Here is a 20,857-nt window from a genome sequence, read left to right as displayed (position 1 = left end):
AATTTGTATAAGCAGGACTAATCCGTAGGTAACATTATACTGTAAAGCGGTTTTCATTTGTTTTTCATTTCCTGTTCGTTTTATTCACACTATATTAAAAAAAAAAAAAAAAAAAAAAAAAAAAAAAAAAAAAAAAAAAACTTTTTTGGAAAGGCGCCGAACATTAATCGCACACACAAGAACAAAAGAACAATACTATGTGCCAGTCCTGGTGGTAGTTGCGTAGTGACTGGTAGGATGGAGTGCCCTCCTGCGGTGAGTTCGAATTCCTTGGATGTTTCACGTAATAATAATAATAATAATAAGAATAACTTTCTTTACTAAATAATTGTAGATATTTTGTTTTCCGTCTCGTAAAACATCTCCAGGTGGGTTGAAGAACGAATACAAATGGACAGTGATATATGTTCAATCACAAAATGGTAAGATGAACAGAATTTTGGAATAGAAGAGTATTCATTAGGATTTAGGTTTGGTCGACGTGGTATATCTTCAATACTTTGTCTGAAGAAATGTTCATATTTATGATTATTATATAGCAATATGTTTTTATTCCAAAGGATCACCCAAATCTCCACAGTTAGCCATCAGTGATAGCTAAATTCAGATGGCTACTGGTTTTGAGACATCAGAATGAGAGTGTGGCAGACAAACTGACACCGCCTCATGCTCTCAAAGGATCATCATTAGAACGTGTAGCATCGTTTTCTAGTATCACATCCTGGAGTGATGTGAAAATATAAACAGTATCCGTAAACAGTAAAGATATAATCATTGCCATTTCATCCAATAAATTAGTGGGAATATTATATTTCTACCAAATAGAACTTTGTCAATGCACACTAAAATCCTTTTAACTACCATGCGTGATTATATTAGAACCAAACTGGTTATTTTCATTATTAATTGTCGTGGACACAGTTTTATCATATTTTTATCAATTCAAAAATAAAAAAAAACCACTAACGCCTTTTCTTCCGCTACAGGAAGTAGGTGAGGCCGATCTAATTTGGAGACTGAGTGGGAAGTTCAATCTCCACTAGTAGCCAATCAGAGATAGCTGGTCCAGGAATATCACTAATTTCAAGCTTCATTCGGCGAAGTAACGGCAAGGAAGTGTAGCCATCTCGTTATCCCTGATCCTAACACAACATGTTATTGCCTAAAATAGCGAGTTCTACAGTCGATTTTGTTGAGTTAACGGGACAAAAAACCCGCTTGTCAATGGCAGAGACCAACTAATTTGGGAACCAGTCGAAGAAAGGCTTAGTTAAAAAAAAGTTCAGCGATTATAATTGAACTTAGGTCTTTCTTCGAAGTAACAATAGCTGCTGAAGCAAATGTCACTTACATTCAGCTACACGGCCTGTTAAAGTTTGTTAGTCTGTTATTTATTCTTCCCCTTCGCAACAAGACTGGGTCATTTTCTTTTTAATTTCTAGCACTACTGGTTAGGATTGCAAGGTAGCATATTACTAGAAATACAGGAACCCAAAATCTATGATTAAATTAGCACTATTTGAAATGAGTGGATAGTTTACTACTACAGTCGTCTTCTCCAGAGTATACAAAATAATAGACCACAGTAGTGGATGTTTGTGTTTAAAACGTTTCCCATTCGATAACATCCTGCCACCCACCTAAGCAAGAGAGATCTGGACAATATCTCTCGATTGTCCTAACCAGTGGCGCACCCAGTGGAAGGGGGGAGAGGCAATCCCCTTCCCCCCAAAAAAGAAAAAGGAAAAACCGTTAGAACATTTTCCAAAAATCTTTTCCTAATTAAAATTCATTTTTTTATTTGTCTTCTATTTCTAAACTACTTATGAATTAGTGGTCACATAAAGTGGCAATACCCTATAGCTGTCAGGAATCACGGCAGCTATGAACCCAAAGCGAATGAAGTAGTGCTCGGGCGGACCGAGAGCTACTTCGTTTGCCCGAGCCAGGCCAGAGGAGATCACGGGTTTCATGTATTGGCGATCACTGCAGGTGCTCAGTCATAGGTCGTATGCAATGTGTAGTGTGTATTCTCAAATCTCCCCTCCCCAACATTAAATCCTGAGTGCTCGTGCTCCTCCTTTCCCCAAGATTAAATCCTGAGTGCGCTACTGGTCCAAACCATCTGGTGAATGAACTGTGGCCTCTTAGCGCAAATGGAACAACGGTACGTTGTGCCCTTCGATTGGAAAAGTTCGATTCTCGTCATGACGGGAGAAATCTTTATATGGACGTTTTCAATTGAAAGTGAGTTAGCCGATCTCATACGGAGGTAGCAGAGTTTCCCTCCCGGAAATTCGGGTATTTCATCCCGCATACAGACAAATCTGCCCTTCAGAACACACGCAATTTATAGACAAAAAATACTAGCTGTGGTGGAGGGCAGTAGATGGCGCTGATGTAGATGATTGGTAGTAGAGGTTCGGTGTAGTGGTGGAGACAGAGAGTTGTACAGTAGGTGTCCTCCCACGATGAGTCTTTGGACTCCTTGTAGGTGTCACGAATAATAATAATAATAATAAGGAATTAAATTCTGATGGCAAAAGTAAGGGAGCTGCACAATCTTATACTTAATTACCGTGTATCTCATCCACGAATTTTGATGGCGCAACCTGAAATTCTCTATCACTAGACTGCAGCACTTAGGCAGCATCAGTAACCAAGAATGAACATGCGGCAGTGAAGGCAAATCATGTAACTTCTTGAACTGATTAATGCAATAACCAATTGCTAGCAGCCTGAAGCTGTGAAGACAAAGAGGCCATTTGTCCTAATTTATTTTTTAATTTGTAGTCGCAACGCCAACTTTCTCAATATCGGATAAATCCAGTTCCTTTATTCGTACCGAAATTTGAATGTCCATGTTTTCCTGCCTATGCATATATAACTTGACCCTTCCTTGAATTTCGGCAATTTTCAAGGGTTGTTTATCATATGGATTGCATTCACCGATACATAAAATGTATAGTTAGTTTTAAATCTGTGTATTTTATATTACAAACTGATACACTGATTTTATTGGGACCTTCTACTTCAATGAAAATGCAACAATCAAATTTTGTTAACACTTTCATTGTCTCCTTGCCTACTCCCCGTATACGGGAATAAAAAGGCGTTAGATGATTTTTTTTTTTTTTTTTACTTTCATTGCCAAGCTGAAAATTGGAATTTCGTGTGGTGGGCAGATTTTTATTATTATTTTTTATTTATTTAGCGACGTCCACGCGATAACGAGTGATCGGCCGTTTGGTGAGGACTCGCATCGCGCGATATCGCGTGATTGGCCATGAACGTGTTAAAGAGTATATAGCATTCTGCAACACAGAATGTGATGCTTTTATTGCAAAGAAATAAGCATTTATTCAATAAATGGCATATATGCGTAGAATGATTTGTTTCCTTGAATAAAATCCGATTGTGTTTTGTTCTGGATCAGAATGACATAGTTCAGTGCATTAAGTTTCCGTGACGGTGGCAATTTTTAGAAGGGGAAAAACCTGAGTTTAGTTTCTGGAGGAGAGGGGAAAAAAACAAAAACAACAACAAAAAAAAAAAACTGGCAACGCCATATGAGATAATCTTGAATAAACGCATCGAATTCACTGTGTTTGAACAGAACTTCAACTTGATGGTTTTCAATGTACATTTACTCTATATACTATATATCCCCTCTTATTAAAATATCAATAACTTTTAAAAAGAAGTTGATTTTTTTTCATTACTATGATTATTATGATCACTGTCCAAATAGTTTGCGGTCCCATCTTTGCTGCCAAAACTGTTCCTACACCGTACGAACAGATTATCTCCTGCAACATTCATACGACCTTTGAATGTTGCAGGAGATAATCTGTCCCACTTCGTCAGAATTGTTTCCAGTAGAAAAGCGAGTGTTTCCAGGTGGGGAACACTCGCTTTTGGGATTTCAAACACCAGATTGAAATCCATTTGGGATTTCAAACACCAGACCTATCGAATCTCATAATCGCAGTATTCAATGGGATTCAAATCTTCAGCAACCCTGAATATTTCGCATTACCCTGATGAAACACACTTATACCATCCGAGAAGACAGTCCTCCAAAAGGGATGTGCCTGAGTAGCCACAATGGTAAGTACTTTGTAGCACAGTGCTAAAAGTATCAGGGACTCCAAGAGATTCTCAGTACTTTCTCCATACCATAAAATGGCTGGGTCCTCCTCCTGGAAGGTGACAACAAAGCATGGCATTGAGGCTATACGATCTTGTAGAAGATGACCTGTAGCACGTTGTCAGAATTGCTTAACGTAGATCTGCGAATGTTCCAGGTGGAGATTTCAATGGATGATATCTCTGACGAGTTTTTTTGATTAAAAAAAAAAACCAAATGAGCATAGCTAGATTAGACTCATCCGACAAAAAAAGTTTTTTTTTTTCCATTCTTCAATGATACAGTGACGTCTCTGAGACCAAATGTAGCCTTATTCCTTGATGATTAGGCATCAAAATGAGTACCATGACTGAGTGCCTACTTCAGAGGCTTACAAGGACGAGGATACAATGTATTCTGCAAAACACTACTATTAGTAGCCTGGTTAAATTCAATGGGCAGCTGTTCCATATTTTCCTGAGCTGATAACCTGTTTTCACTACAAGCTTCAAGGCATGGACATCCATCATTATTTCAGTAACCGCTGTTCTGCTCAGTATCTTACCATTCTTTGCACACTTAAAGCAGAGCATTATACAGAGTCTAAAATACTGACAATTTAATCTGGTACTCTATAATGAATGTATTTTTTTAATTCATCAGATCATATCCCTTGCCCATCTCAATCAGCAACTTCAAATGAACTAATAATAAATCACACACCTACACTGTGTATACTGGTTTCACCGAGATACCAGTGCTGCTCGGAGGAGGTGAATGGCTGATTGTGAAATAATGGGCTTGTTTATATATGTACAGACATATGCACTACTTGGGAAGAAGTCAATGGACACCAAAGTGTGAGGAACATAAAACCATGGCGCCCACCTTATTAAGATGTAGGATCTCCTTTCGCTGCGATCACTGCACCAATCTTACGAGACACTTTCCACGAGCTTACGATAGCGATCAACGGAATTTTGGGCCATTCTTCCTGTATGTTATGAGGTCAGGGGCTCTGTGGAGGAAATCAGGTGTGGTGACGTTGATGTCTACAAATCACGTATATACAGCAGCCTTGTATCATGGTGATTGCCATGCTGGAAGAGATAATGGTCAGTTCCCTAGAAACGCCACAGAGTCGGGAGGATTACATTGTTCAGATACTCAGAGTTGAATGTTCGTAGCACCACAAACAGAGGGCCGAAACGAAACCAGGGCCATACATCACATCGCTACCTATGAATTTCATAGTTGGGGGATTACCCTGCTAAGAGGCATTCACCGAGGATCTGCCGCCACCACCACCCTCTATCTACTAGGTACAGGTGAAGTGTTAACTTGGAAAGCTATCTTATAGAGTGACGAATCACAATATAACATAGTTTTCCAAGTTTCCACCTCCCACTGTACACAAATCAGCACAAAAAAACATTCAGAACCGAGATATTGGTTTCCATGGTAGTTCGGGTAATTCGGGAGATTTTCATATCGCAGTTATACAATGGAAACTAATGTGAGCCTAGTTCTGAATGTCTTGTGAAGATTGTGTTCAGGTCGATGTCCGGAACTCCGCAATCGACGTGTCGGATGCAGATGAATAACCGTTTTTACATATTATCCTTCGTAGCAGTCTACGGTCACTCGGTGTCATTCGGTGGGTGTGGTTGGTCATTCACTGCGGTAGCACTTGCAGTTGGCTCCCTGCTCGTCAACAATCAGCCATACCTCTCAGTATGATATGGCTGATTTGATCTGGAATGGCTCAATTTGTCAAAGTGATGACAACATGGCATCCTATCACAATGTCTCTTTTAAAACTCCGGCACTTCTCTTCATGCGGCCCTTTCACCGGAAAGTATAAAGCCCAAGCTTCGTGCAGCATGATGAAATGGTTGCATGATGTTCTCAAGTCAGCGCTGACTTGGGAACATCATAATTCTCGAATTTACACTTACCCCAGCTACAAACACGTGACGCGTTACATGGCACTATGCATCTTGTTCAATGGGGAATGTCTGTTGACTTCTTTCCATGTAGTGTAAATTGATAATACTCGTAGTGGGTAAACCTGCTTCACCGCCGCTTACCGCCGGGAACGAGATTATTGTAGTGACCTTGAAGAAGTGAAAATGCTTGGCTTGTGGGGCTAGCATCAAAACTGTGTATTCTCATAGACCGTATATGCTCTGTACAAGCCAACTACGAGTATACTCGTAGGACGTTTACCTCCGGTAACGAGATTATCGTACTGACCTTGAAAAAGTAAAACTGCTCGGCGTAGGGGAACAGACCATGCCAAAGTAGCGTGGCAGCGAACGTGTTAAATAGGGATTTTTTAAATTTATATTCACAAAATGTCAATACATTCTACTTTAAAATAATCTGTCCGTATAATATTCATTGCTAAGGTCTGTGTAGCTTAGTGAAGTGGCGTTTGCATCCTCTGCGCTTGGTCGCTCGAAGTTAGATTAGGTTCAAGTCTAGTCGCCGACTGGAGGAACTTTTTCTAAGCCTATGTTCGACCTCGATCGGTTCACTAGTTAGTCGATCTTTGGCACGGGCAAGCAGTTTTTTTCGTCCAAAACTCAAGAAAATCGACAGTAGTACCCACATTATTTCACAGTAAGATATCTTGTTAGGGTCCAAGAGATGGCAGCACTTATTTGCTGTTCTCTTCATCAGTGACAGACATGGGCCAGCTATCTGATTAGCCACCGGTGGAGATTGAACTGCCCACTCAGCCTCCAAAAGCAAGATAGGGTATAAATGCATCGCCTACTGTATTTAGGAGAATAAAAAGCATTAGCTGATTTTTTTATTCATTTTATATTCATTGGTATAGTACAATACAATTAAGTATACCAAATTTCTGGCCTAGCACTTCTGAGAGTAACTCAGCAAAGAAGAAATAGCAGGAGAATCTACTGACTGGAAGGAGAATTCGTATGACAAATACCAAGCATGTCTCGATTTTCTAGATGTGAATTTAGCTCAATTTATATCAACTATACTTGGCGAAGAAGAATGTTTATAAAATTCGAAGTTTTCCTCAAGTTATCCGTTATCGTAACTACGATATGGCATCTGATGTGAGTGAATACAAGTGAGAGATGATTGCTCTCCATATACAGCATTTCGAGTTGAAGAAAATGAAATTGTGGCCGAGATTAAGTTCAAGAAGCCATGCAATCGACAAAAGACTAATATTGGAGCATAGAAAAAATTCGACTCTGACTTGGATGTACTTACCTAAAACTATGAAAATCTGTCGTGAAATGTGAATCGACATCAATGAAGAAGAAACAACATCTGAAATAACTATGATTTCTTGTGTAGTTGTTGAATCCAATTCATTTGCCGATTTCCAGAATCAGACTGTGAGCGACATGAATGAAGATCTTATATTGGTTCCACTCAATAGGATCGATGCCATTGCTGAGAAACGCGAAAATCTCATGCTAATGAAGAATTCTATCGACTTATGCAAATAACGAATTTCAAGCAGAAGAGTTTGCTGTTGCATGTCATCAACATGCTGTCGGACAAGACAAAAGCCTACTCAAATTTTCTTTACTAGTTCTGCCAGATGCGGAAAGACAGTCGTTCACTTGCTAGTGGAAATATACAATCCATTTTCTGAAACCGACGGATTGTGTAATGCATATATAACTATCGCTTCAGAGGGAATGGAATTCAAACAAGGTTCCGTATTGTGAAACTTCGTACGACAGTTCTTGTCGACTGAAAGACGGTGCATACGACCTATTTCTATCTCCAAAAACTGTCGTACGAAGTTTCACAATACGGAACCTTGTTTGAATACGATCAAACGCTTACTTACTTGCTATCGACAAAATAAGTATGCTAAGTGCCCAGCTGCTATTTAAAGTTAATGTACGATTAAAACATAACGGGATTTGTTTATTAATAGGATATCTTCGTCAATTTCCTCCAGTACGAGCTACACCAAGCTACAAACAAACAGATTAGAGAGTACCGTTAGCAACACTGTGGCGGCACGAGTTTAAATACTAGCTCAGCGAAGTGACGTGCATCACTCCAACACTGCTTTCTTTACCATGTTAATCAAAATCAGTAATGGCTGGAAGTTAGAAAACTCAGAAAGAAAATTGATTGAATCGCGTTTCGTGACTGAATTAAAAGCTAACAGACTTGTTTCAACGAAGTATGACTATTCCTTCGTAATCATTCTATAAATTGTTATAATAACTTAGTGCCTAAATCTCAGAAGACAAGATGATTTCAGTTGGTCAAGAGATACAATGGATGCAAAAATGAAAGAAGTTCATCTAAGACAGAAGTTACATAAAATGTCTGTTTTAGACAATGGCAGTCTACTTTACGAACTTCTCGTTTTCAAATTATATCTTATCACCGGAAAAGAGGCTTCTGCTGGATTAGCGAATGGAGGGGCTTTGTATCAATTTTCTAGCATTGAATTTAAAGAATGCACATCCAACATTCTACGACTTTGGATCAAATTTCCAAATGTTCTGCGAGTTGGCTCCCTAGCCAAGAAAGCACCCAGTACGCCCGATCACATAACATCGGTGATGCGCTTTTTCCAGTGGCATGCAGCATGGCCAGAGGTTTTGAAGAACAATAAAAGGACGTCTGAACACCTCTTGAGAGTACATATAAGGAAATTGATGATGATCAAACGATGTCAGCTAAATGAAATCGCTCTCCCCCTAATTCTGGCTTTCGAATAAGCATTCCCAAATCTCTTGTCAGAACTCCCTGGTGGACACAGGAAGTTAAAGAGGCAGTGAAGGAAAAGAAGAAAGCATATCAAAAGTTCCTGGCAAATAAGTAAGCTTTTACTCTTACAGAATACAGAGACAAATGTAAGAAAGCTAGACAGTGTGTAAAACTAGCTAAACAAAAGTCATGAGAGGACTTTGGCAAGAATATAGAAAATAAATATCAAGAAGGTGGCAAAATATTCTGGAGGTTGTTGAAGAAGCTTAGGAATGGAGGAAAGAGTGCTGTAAAAGGAGTAGAGATGATAAAGGTGACACGAAAACAGGAGAAAAAGATATCCTTGAAGTATGGAGTAATTACTTGGAAAAACTGCTAATTGAAACAAGCAGTGATGACAGCACGGTGGTAAAAAACACTGACCAGGCATGCAGTCAGGAATACATATCCATACTTGAAGTAGAAAAAGCCATCAAAGGCTTGAAATGTGGAAAGGCAGCAGGAGTAGATGATACTCGACCAGAAATGCTGAAGTATGGTGGTATAAAAGTCTTACAGTGGCTGCACTGCATAGTTCAGAAAGCATGGACTGAGGGACGAATTCCCGATGATTGGAGTAGAGCTCTCATAGTACCCATATATAAAAAGGGAAATAAAACTGAATGTGAGAATTACAGAGGTATTTCCCTACTGAGTGTTCCTGGCAAGATCTATGCAGGTATACTTGAGAAACGGTTGAGAAGAATTGCGGAAGAAAAGCTGGGTGAAGAAGCTGGATTCAGGCCATATATAAGCTGTCAGGATCAGATCTTCACTTTACGACAAATAGTCGAGAAAGCATGGGAATATAACAAAGATCTGTATTTAAGTTTTGTCGATTTGGAAAAGGCATATGACATGTTGCCAAGAGAGAAGCTATTCAATACGCTGCAGTTATATGGTGTCAATGGGGCAGTATATCAAGCAATACTTAGTCTTTATTTGAGTTGTAAGTCAGCAGTTAGAATTGAAGGAAGTACAGGAAGATGGTTTAATGTTAAATCTGGTGTGAGACAAGGATGTACATTATCCCCTCTGTTATTCATTATCTATATGGATCACATTATGAAGGAAAGTGGTATTAAACCTGATATCAAAATTGGAGATGTTAATGTCAGCTCTTTGCTTTATGTGGATGATGTTATACTTCTAAATAAATTCGCTACAAGTCTGCAAGATTCTCTGACTAAATTGAATAGCTGTTGTAATAGATATGGTATGAAGGTCAGCAATAAAAAGACAAAGACAATGAAAATAGGCAGAATCATTGAAAATGTCAACTGTGTTGTGAATGGAGAACCGGTGGAACAAGTAAAACATTTCAGTTAATTAGGCACGAGTTTTACTGAAGATGGTAAATTAAATATAGAAATAGACAACAGAATCAGCAAAGCTGGTATGGTGGGAAGTCAATTGAATAAATTCATATGGAATAAGAGAGAAATTAGTCGGAACACTAAATTAGCTGTATACAAGACAGTGTTTAAGCCAATTTTAACTTATGGATCTGAGAGCTGGGTCAGAAGTAAAACACTTGACCAAAGACTAGAGACCGCAGATATGAGAGTCCTAAGAAAGATTAGAGGCGTGAACAGATGGCATCAATGGCAATATCATATTAAAAATGAGGATATTAGGAAAGAACTTGACATTGTCAGCATCCAGGAATATGTTAGCAGAGCTAATCTCAGGTGGTATGGTCACTTAAATAGAATGAGAGAGGAAAGATTAGCAAAACAAGTGTTCTCTGCCAGGTTGGCAGGAAAACGACCCATCTATATCTTGGAAGACCAAGTTATAGGTGGATTGATACGGTACAAAGTGCCTTAGACGATAGAAATATAAGATCCGATAATGTTGGAGCCTTGACATGTAACAGACTAATCTGGAGAAAAATTGTAGATAGGAAGTTAGTAATGATGTAAATTTGTCAAGTACTACTGTCATATCTTGTACACCCCTTAAGGGTACAAGGCAGGAATTTGATGATGATGATGAAATCTCTTGTCCAGCGTAACTGATATAAATGGACTCTACATCACATGGTTTTTTTTACGAGTGAAAAGACCTTTCCATACAAAGTGAAAAATTTGCAATCGATGGTGCCTCTCCAAAAGGAAAGCGAGTAATCCATTGGGAACCATATAGAACTCCTTATTTGAGTTTGTTAATGAAAACTTATCTATTCTCTCTCTTTCAGTCTTCCTGCTCATTCCGAAGAGTTTAAAGATCCAGTAATTCAGCGCTGCCAGATGTTACTCTCTGAAACTTGGCTAAATAACAAGCAGCGCGTCAGCCTGCCTACGTTTCATAGTATTATACAATACAAATGAAGCGAGACTGTCGAGTCAGTGGAGTTGCAGTACACCAAAACAAGCAGAATAACGTACACTTTATTATACCCAATTCCGATATTGTTTACCGACAAATGACAGTAATGTCTGTAGGCCAGTAGGAGGTATTTGTGCTGTCGAATGTCTTTTGCCTAACGCAAACTGTTCTCAACTCCATCATATACACATTTCTCCAAACCAATGGGTTGAAGATATTATAGATTTCATATACTTCGTTCTTCTACCTTATACCAGTGAAGCAACACTGTTGAAGAAAAGTTATAATCAAATACTAGTGATTCTAAATGGCGACATCACGTTGATTTCTCCAATCGCAATTGGCAGGTCATTGTCAAGTTTCTAAGAGTAGTCGACCCCACTATGAACATTGATCCTGAATGAAGATACAGTTTTTCAGCATAGGTTACATAATTTGCAATCACGGTTCGCTCTCATATTTCAGTTATCACAAATTAATTGTGTCTTGTATTCCTGAACTCGAAAGCTAATAAATTGCACTACAAAATAAAACTTTCTTTATTTCACAAAAATTAAAAATTCCACAGATATTTTACATAGATCATCATGACCGGTGTGAGACCGGCTAACTTGCTATCGGCTGAAATGCTCATAAAATAAAAGCTGTTCCCATACCATGATATTCGAATACAGATCTTTCTCACCGAAGAGCCAATGTAATATCTTCGAAACTGCACTATCGAGCACCTTCATCAGCAGCATGATACCCGGGAGGGAAGAAATTAAGGGAAATGGGGTATGTTTTATATATTCATTCTTCTTCTTTAACTTTGCCTTATCCCATGTTAAACGGGGTCGACGCACCGATCTTCAACCTCCCTCTTCCAAGCTCTCCGGTCCAAGGTGTCCTTCGGACTCCATCCTTTCTCCCTAAGATCCTCTGTCACCTTATCCCTACATCTGAGCTTGGGCCTGCCTCTTTTCCTCCAATTCCATATACTCCACTCGTTTACCAACATACTCCTCACCCTTCCTCTCTACATGTCCGAACCAACTCAGCCTACTTTCTTGTATCTTCTTGCCAATTGGTCCCACCTTAACCGTTCCTCTGATGTAGTCATTCCTTATCCTGTCCTTCTTTGTCACACCACTCATCCATCTCAACATCCGCATCTCCGCTACCTCCATCTTCCTCTCCTGTGCCTTTGTTATAGGCCACGTCCCCACACCATGAAGCATCGCCAGCCTCACCACCATCTTATACAGCTTTCCTTTCCTCTTATAACTCACTCTCTTGTCGCACAGGACCCTGCTCATCTTCCTCCAGTCGCATGTTATTCGGTGCTGTATTTCCTCATCCAGGTCACCATTTCTCTCGACGACCGACCCAAGGTACTTGAATTTCTTCCCCGAAATTAGCCTTTCACCCTGAAGTCGTATGATCAAATCCTCGCCACTCCCCGTTGAGATACATTCAGTCGTCTCCCGGTTAATTTTCATGCCTCTCTCCTCCAATACCTTTCTCCACTCTTCCAGGATATTTTCAAGCTGCTCTCGGGATGATTCGCATAGAACGTCGTCGGCAAACAGCATGCTCCATGGTGCCTCCTTCTTGACATCTTCCACTAGTACATCCATGACCAGGTCAAAGAGGTAGGGGCTCAGAACTGACCCTTGGTGTAGCCCTACGACAATGAGTAACCCTTCTGTCATGCCGACACTAGACCTGACCTGAGTTTCTCTTCCCCATACATCTCCTTCACCAACCTCACATACTTCTCCGACACCCCCTTCTTCCTCATACCTCCTGCCTGGCCACTGTCATATGCCTTTTCCAGGTCTATAAACACCATATGCAGCTCCACTTGCATCTCTCTATATTTCTCCATCAATCGACTTAGCGCAAATATCGCATCCGTTGTCCCTCTTCCTGGCATAAATCCAAACTGCTCCTCACCAATTTTCGTCTCCTGCCGTATCCTCCCTTCATTTACTTTTTCCCATATCTTCAATGTGTGTGACATCAGCTTGATCCCTCTATAGTTGCCACAGTCTTGAACACCTCCTCTTCCTTTGTAGATTGGGACGAGAATACTTTTCCTGTTGGGCTATTTTCCTCATCAGATCCCATAACATATCCACGCCCTCGCTGCCCAAACTTTTCCACACTTTCCCAGGTATCTGTTCTGCCCCCACAGCCTTTCCATTCTTCATTTTTCTCAGTACCCAATCCACTTCCTCTCTACTTATGTCTTGAACCGGTCTCTCGTTTGCCTCTTCATCCTCACACCTCTCTCTCTCTCGATTCTCCTCATTTAGTAGTTTACGGAAATATTCTTTCCATCTTCCTCTCATTTTGTCCTCCTCTTGTAATACTACTCCTGAGGCATCCTTTATCTGCTTGGCTGATGTTGTCTTTCGAGGCCTTATCTCTGACTTTCGCTATTCTCAACAACTGAGCTTCACCACCGTTTCTCTCCAGTTCTTCATAAACCTCGTCAACTTCCCTCGCTTTCACCCTTGCCACAGCTTTCTTTGCATTTTTCTTCGCTAATCTATATGCCTCCTTGTCGGCTCTAGTTCCAGTCATGTCCCATTTTTTCTTTGCCTCGTTCTTTTCTTTGATCTCCAACTGCACCTCCTCATTCCACCACCATGCCTCCTTATCCTCAGGCGGTCCCTTTCCTGATGTTATACCAAGTACCTCGTCTCCAATTTTTCTAATATTCCGACTATTAACGTCCCACCATTCTTCCACATCCTCTGGTAACTTCATTTCTTTCAATACCTTTTCTTTCAACTTATTCCTTGGGCCTTCCTCTTCCAATTTCCACCACTTTATTCTCCTCTGTATCCGCCACTTCCATCTATTCTTCTTTTCCCCTTTTATATCACAGTCTACCACAACCAACCTGTGCTGTGCCGCTAAACTTTCTCCATTAATCACTTTACAGTTTTTCACCTCCTTCAGATGTTTTCCAGCACATAATATAGTCAACCTGACTCATTCTATCCCCGCTCTTATAGGTTATCAGATGCCCAACTCTCTTCTTGAACCACATATTAGCTATAGCCAGATCGAAGGCCACTGCATATTCTATGATTCTTTTACCTTCTTCATTTCTTTCACCACTACTCCAACCCCTATGTACCTTTTCTTCACCGCTTAGTCGCCTTCCTACATGCCCATTCAGATCTGCTCCGACGATCACTCTCTCTCACCATCAGGGATTCCCATTACTACTTGGTCAAGTTTTCTCCAGAATGTCTCCTCCTCCTCATCACAACCTACTTGTTGGGGCGTAGCCACACACCATAGTAACCACAGTTCCTCCCATCTCAAGCTTAACGCTCATAATCCGATCATTCTTCCGGCATACCTCGCAGACTCCACCCTTCAGCTCCTTATCGATGATAATTCCAACTCCGTTTCTTCCCTTCTCATTCACAGCGCTATAAAACAGTTTATATCCCTCCGCCAGCTCCTTTGCTTTATTGCCCTTCCACCTTGTCTCCTCCACGCACAAAATCTTCAGCTTCCTTCTTCTCATCATGTCCACTATCTCCCTACCCTTCTCGTTCATCATACCCACATTCAGCAACCCGATTCTTACTTTACACACACTCTCTTTCTGTTGGACTCGCTTCTTTAGCCGAACCCGTCCTTTGTTCAGTAGCCCTAGTCCACTTCTCTCGCTTACGGAGTACGCCCAAACCGTGGTCTTTTCTCTGTTATTCAACAGTTCATCCATGGTTTTTTTATGGCCAGATGCCGTTCCTGACGCCAACCCTCCCCATTTATCCGGGCTTGGGACCGGCACCGAGAAGACTAATTTGCCCTCCCCAGTGGGCTGGGTTGTGTTTTATATATTCATTACTGTTTATTAAAAAAAAATCTGTTAAATGAACGAAATAATTTTGCAGGTCTCGCAAAGATACGAGGGTGGTCTGAAAAGTTCTCGGCCTAACAATGAAAGCACGAATTTATAATTTCAAAATTATTTTTATTTTTCAACATAATCTCCCTTAAGACTAATACATTAATTCCAGTGATGCTCCAGCGCCATTATCTCGTCCCTGTAGTGGTTCTCAGTAAGATCTGCAAAATACCCCTCTACCCCCTGCAATCACTTCTTGATTCGAAGAAAAATGCTGACCAGCGAGAAAGAGTTTTAGTTTTGAGAAGAGATAGAAGTCAGAGGGAGTCAAATCTGGAGAATAGGGTGGAGATTCCAACAATTCATAGTGCAGATGCCTTAATTTTCCCATTGCCAGAACACCCTGTGGGCAGGTGCATTGTCCTGATGACAGATTATTTTTTTATTTTGCAAAACGGGTCTTTTCTCACGGAATTTTTCGTCTAGTCTGGTTAAAATATCTGAATAATATTTCTGAATAATATTCCCAGGTTATTGTTTTACCCTTTTCAAGATAATTAATAAACAAAATGCCTTTAGCATCCCAAAATACCGATGTCATGACGTTTCCTGCTGATGGAACCGACTTTGTCTTCTTTGGTGCTGAACAACCGGCTTCTATCCACTGTTCTGATTGCTATTTGGATTCTGTTGTGTAATGGTCAATCCAAGTCATATCTATAGTAATAAATCGAAGCACAAAATCAGTTTTATTCTTGTCAAAACGCTCCAAGCACTGCTCAGAGATTTTCATGCGGGTGTGTTTTTGATCTGCTGTGAACAAGCGCAGCACCCATCTTGTGCAAAACTTTTTCATTTGCAATTCTTCATGCTAAATATATCTTACACGTTCTTTTGAAATGCCTATAGTCTCAGCAATTTCACGCACTTTGACTCACCGGTCATACAATATCATATCGTGCACTTGATCAATGATTTCTGGTGCTGTTACACTTTTTGAACGTCCTTCACGTGGATCATCTTCAATTTTCAAGGTCGGCAATCAGCAGCCGATTTCTTAATTGTCGAAAACGAAGGAGAAGAGTGCTCATGAACTTTTATGAACGTCGAATGAATTTCTTTTGGCGTTAAACCTTCTTTTACAAAGAATTTTATAACCGCACGATACTGAATTTTATCTATTTCAAGGGATAATACAGACAACACTTTTGCTTCAGACAGCTGTATAAAACAAACTACTTGATAGGATGACTTGCAATTGCATATGGATGCTTATGAGAGATGTACCAACTTAGAAAAGAATTCTTGCCGATAGTGTTGCTATCTATGGTCGAAGCCAAGAACTTTTCAGAACACCCTCGTATAGAAAGATATTCTATCGGAGCAGGAAGTGAAGTAGTACAAACTTTTTTTTAACAGGCTAGCTTCATTCTCAACATTGCCACCAAATAGAGGATACACTGGACGAAATGCAATATGGCTTTCGAAAAAATAGAAGCACGCAGAATCTTATCTTCAGTCTTAGTCAAATATCAGAGAAAATATTGGAATATGGAAAAGAACTACATGCATGATTTTATAGATTTCGAAAATGCCTTTGACCGAGTTACCAGACACTTAATATGGTAAACATTAAAGAAAAACAAGATACAAGATAACTTAATAGCAGCCATACAAAGCCTCTACAAATGTAACAGAAATTATGTAAGAACCTGTAATAATAGATCAAAATAATAATTTTCTTTTAGCCTTGCATCACTCATACATTTGAAACAAATGTATGAGTGATGCAAGGCTGTATCCTCAGCCCCACTTTTCTTCATTATAGTAATGGATAGACTTTTAAAGGCATGCCAAAGAAAAACAAAAAAGTTCCACTTAGGATACAGGAAACTGAAAGAAACCAGGATTTCGCACATAGCTTTTGCAGATGATGTAGTGATTCTAGCAAATACAGCTGAAGATTTGCAGTACAACATCAACATTTGGTATGAAGAAACAAAGAAAGGAATATGACCACAAATATAAATAAAACTAAAACACTGATCATATCTAGAAACCAATCAAAACACATAATAAAAATAGAGAACTATCAACTGGAACAAGCGCACTCCTTTAAATACTTGGGATCATATATACAAGAAGATGGTAGACTAGACAGAAATTAACAACTGGATAACCAGCGGAACAAAGCTATTCTATGCAATGAAAGGCCCACTCCTAGATAAGAAAGAAGTCACCCAGAATACCAAAATGGCAGTGTACCGTTCAGTGTTTCTACCAACATTAACATACAGTTGCGAGTCTTGGTGTTTAACAACAGGAAACAAATAAACTACAAACAATTGAAATGCAATATCTTAGGAAAGTGGCACAAAAAACAAATGCAATATCTTATAGTTCGAATAAGAAATCGAATTATAAGAGACAGCCTTCAAGTTGCACCTCTGAACTAATTTATAACACAAGCCCAAATGAGGTGGTTTGGACATCTTAATCGAATGAACAATAGCAAGGACTGTATACGAAAGCCAGAAAATAGGAAAAAGAAACATAGGCAGACCCAGGAAAGGTTGGTAAAAGGAAATTAAAGAAAAATTTGGAAAAGAAGGGAATTAACTGGAAATTGGCAAAGCAACAAGCCTTGGACAGGACGGCATAGAAATCTCTTTGGCAAAATCTCGACCCTTAAAAGCACAAGATATCACAGACGAAGAAGATCAGGTATATTCAACTTAGATCAGGTTGCAGACACTATCACTTTTCAAATGGCTTGCCAATTTCTACTAAAATGCAAAATTTTCATAAGTTTAACACTTTCATTGCCAAGCTGAAAATTGGAATTTCGTGTGGTGGCCAAATTTTTTATATTTTTTTTATTTAGTTAGCGACGTCCACGCGACAACGCGTGATCGGCCGTTTGCTGAGAACTCGCATCACGCGATATCGCTTGCTTGGCAATGAACATGTTAATATATATATATATATATACACACACAGATTAATCAATATTATTATGTCACACCTCAAATGAGACCAAGGACTCACCGTGGAAGTGCACTCCACACCGCAGCTTAATGTTCCATCCCCAACACAATGGTATTAACCACTATAACACAACGTCATCTACCATCCACAATAGTATTAATATTTTTATTAGCTATTTTTTATTTATATATTTATCTTTTGTCTTTAAGCCGTGTGATTTCTGTCTCAGTTTTCTCTTTATGTTGGATGAAAAACCACCATATAAAGGTTCCAATTCCAGACGACAACTGAACGTAGTGTTTTCATAGTTTTTCCAATTGTACTACAGAGGAGCATGATAATTGAGTGGGAGAATGAAACAAAAAGCAAACAAATATGAAAATTATCCGAATATAACAAAATACGATTATATCGTTTCTTGCTATGGCCTCAGTACTTATCTATATGAATCCAAATTTTCAAAAATGAAGTACCTTACAAACTAACATCCTAAAACAAATTTTTTGCGAATATTTATAACCAACTTAACACCAGATTTTGAAGAAAATACAAGCCCAAGTTGACCATTAATATTTGTTTCTTTATCTAAATATTATAAGTATGTGATAATTAAATTTTCATAGCGTTTTTAATAACTATCGTACAAATATATAAATTATGTCCACTTTATTTATCATCTCTTCCAAGTGCAATTATTTATGCAATAAATAATATAATATCATATAAGAGAAGTTCGTTTGGACAAACACTGAAAAAGGTTGGACACTACTGTAGTAGAGTATCCACATGAAGAAATGGCAGCTTGGAACACAATTTTATTATTATTCCTGACACCTCCAAGGAGTCCGAAGACTCATCGCGGGAGGACACCTACAACTGTCTCAACCACTACACCGAACCTCGACTACGGATCGTCTCCATCAACTCCATCTACCGCCCACCTCCACCACAACTGGTTTTCTATGTCTGTAAATTGCGTGTGTTCTGAAGGGCCGATTTGTCTGTATGCGGGATGAAAAACCAGAGTTTCCTTGAGAAAAATCCCTGCTACCTCCGTATGAGATCGGCTAACTCACCTTCGACTGAAAATCGTCCAGATTAAGATTCCTCCCGTCGCAACGAAAATCGAACTTAGGCCTATTCCAATCGAAGGGCGCAATGTATCGTCGTTCTTCCAATTGCGCTACGAAGGCTAGGTGCAGAAAATAATTGCAAGTAATTGTAAATAATTAAGTGCAGAAAATAATTGCAAGTAAGAAGTGTGGGTGATGTCGATCCTATGCATTTCTTCCTTAACATACTACTGGTCTGGTACTAACCAAATATACAATATGAATTCCCCACTCACCTTGGCTCACTACGAATAAAAGCCTCCCCATACAATACTAATTCGCTTAAAATTATCAACTAACATGGAGAGGAGAAGGCAATCACAGAAAGCCAAAAGTAACGTGAATTTCCATTATAATAGAAATGTATTTATTATTATTTAACGGAATACCTATTATATGCGTTCTGAATTATAAATATAAACTAACATTTAAAGATACTTCGAGAACTCTCTGAATCCTACGTTCATATAACTTCTAATTTCGAAATATTAATTATTAATCAGCAAGCATAAGTTTTTTGAAGCAATTAAATGTAGAACACATTAAATTCAATTCCTTGAATTTAGAGAAAATCGCTATTTTGGGGGAAAAGCAATAATAAAATATTTAGGATATTCTGAATTCATAAAAGTCTTTATATTTTGTGTTAATACAATGCAATAAGATTTAAAACTTTACATTAGCTCTATTTTTGTCATCCATACAGACAGGATGACAGACGAAATGGTCTACAAACCCAAATAGGATCTCAAATATTTTAATTTTCGACAGTACAATAAAATGTTGATCAAAAAAATTTCAACAGGCTAATAAATTAATATTTGAAAAAGGTTATATTGAAATAAACTGAATTAAAATTAAGAATTGCAAGAATAAACCTAATATTCCTTAACTGCATTTCATAATTTCATCGTCCATCCAATCCTATTTGCCGATCACTCCCCACCCACCTTCTCAAACTAAAGTGTACTGCAACTGTTTATGTTCAAACACAGTTGTAAACTTCGTCACTGCAAAAATATTCAAATGGTTTCAACCATGAGATTTATTTCAACATTGGCATGCATTCGTATAATTTCCAGTGCAAATAATACATATATTCAAAAAGCTAAAAAACAGAGCAGTACTTACAAATGAAAACTTAAATGCAGCATAATTATCCTGGGATTAACTTAAAAAAATTTATACAGCAACTGATATTTCACACCTATTAAGCTACAAAATCACACCTTCGTGCAGTAGACGCCATTGTTCTCAGTTACTTTTTTTAACCTCGTTCCTAGTAATTTTGTCTTCTCTCTGATGAAGCAATTTTCAAGTAGTCGTGTGACACAAACGGTGAAATTAACACTTTTTTTCAGACTTGATTTCTAAATCATAGGGGAAAAAAAAAAAACAGCTGTTATGCATAGACCGAGATCAAGTAATTAATAGCATAGAAAATAAATAATCACGAATAGTCGTATGCGTTTTTTATTTTTTTGCTTTTTTTTTTTACTTTATTTATTTTAAGTACTTCACATTTCTTTGGAACAGAAAAAGATCCAATTCAGGTCTTTTCAGATAAGACACATCGTGCCGAGCTGGTGTCAGAGTGTATGATGATGCCCATTGATCTAGGTACGAATACCGTGTAGGACGAGATTAGAAATATATATATAAAGAAAATGGTAT

At 38.8% G+C, this 20,857-nt stretch overlaps 1 protein-coding gene across 1 annotated transcript in view; it reads right to left on the bottom strand.

Annotated features, from left to right (window-relative positions):
* ECSIT (evolutionarily conserved signaling intermediate in Toll pathway, mitochondrial) overlaps positions 1–20,473 on the bottom strand; it is a 95,402-nt gene extending 74,929 nt beyond the window's left edge. Inside the window, exon 1 of the mRNA XM_090398583.1 lies at positions 20,315–20,473. The gene's annotated coding sequence lies outside the window, so the exon portion shown is untranslated. The remainder of the gene's footprint in view (positions 1–20,314) is intronic.
* Positions 20,474–20,857: the final 384 nt, after the last annotated feature.

Source organism: Typopeltis vanoorti, chromosome 9 (genome assembly GCF_054136105.1).
Source record: "Typopeltis vanoorti isolate ZY-2024b chromosome 9, IOZ_Tvanoo_1.0, whole genome shotgun sequence".
Classification (NCBI taxonomy): Eukaryota; Metazoa; Arthropoda; class Arachnida; order Uropygi; family Thelyphonidae; genus Typopeltis; species Typopeltis vanoorti.
This window is presented reverse-complemented; position numbering and strand designations above follow the sequence as displayed.